Below are 1,042 nucleotides of genomic sequence, written 5' to 3' on the forward strand. Positions count from 1 at the left end.
TTTAGGTTTAGTATAATCACAAGGAATTTCAAATATATGGACTGTATTGGATTGTCTTTTATATAACTCCAAGATCATGCGTGATCACTGTATTTTACATACTATAAGCAGTTGCTTTTCAGTCCATGAATCAGCTTAGGAACGAAGCTGTTCTTTCATCTTATCCAGTGATCCATATGCTGCTTACTACATCATTTGTATATAATTTCTTTCTTATGACCAGACCATTTTTAATTTCCAAAATTTTGTAGCAGCAACCACCACATAGGAGTTTATCTCCTTATAATTTGTTCCTTTGATCTCTGTAAGTCCCTTGTGTAACAAGCTATAATCTAATGTTGTTATTAGGAAGACATGAACACTCTAGACCTCGTGATTATGTGTCTTCTCTCACGGTTTCATTACCTCACAAGATCAATCTATTTCACTGGTTGATTAGATGGCGTTTCTGTATATGTATATGGCCAATACGCCCATCTCTCTTTTAGATACTTTGAACCTCCATGTTTTATCTTTCAATATAATCTTTTATGATCTTTATGATTGTATGAGTACTCATTCTCGGGTTCATGATCCTCGCTTATCTCTTTATGTTCAAGTACTATAACTTTATGTATCTTTATACAAATGTGTATGTGTGTGTCTACACTTTCATGTGGTTCCATTATGTTCCAGACATGATCTATAGATTTAAGCTCTTATTATCCAGAACCTTTATTACCTAGTAGCTTGGCGTCCCAAGACTACCTGGTTTGGTACCTTAGATGTGTAGCTGTGCAGCCTTATCTCAATGTCTGGTATGGTTTCCCTTATAATCTCGGATCTATATTCTATGCACCATTCTTTTCTATCCGAGATTCCTTTATCTTATGGAACACTTGGTCTATCTTGTATAGACTCTATAGCAACTTGATTACGTCTCTTTTAGGACATTCATTTGGTGCTAAGCTGGTTAGTCATTTCTCATGTCAGTGTCTGGCATGAGATTAGCTTCTCAATTAGCTAGCTTTATATAATCTTTCTTTGGACGTCTTAAATTATA

This window comes from Brassica oleracea, chromosome C9 (genome assembly GCF_000695525.1).
Source record: "Brassica oleracea var. oleracea cultivar TO1000 chromosome C9, BOL, whole genome shotgun sequence".
NCBI lineage: Eukaryota > Viridiplantae > Streptophyta > Magnoliopsida > Brassicales > Brassicaceae > Brassica > Brassica oleracea.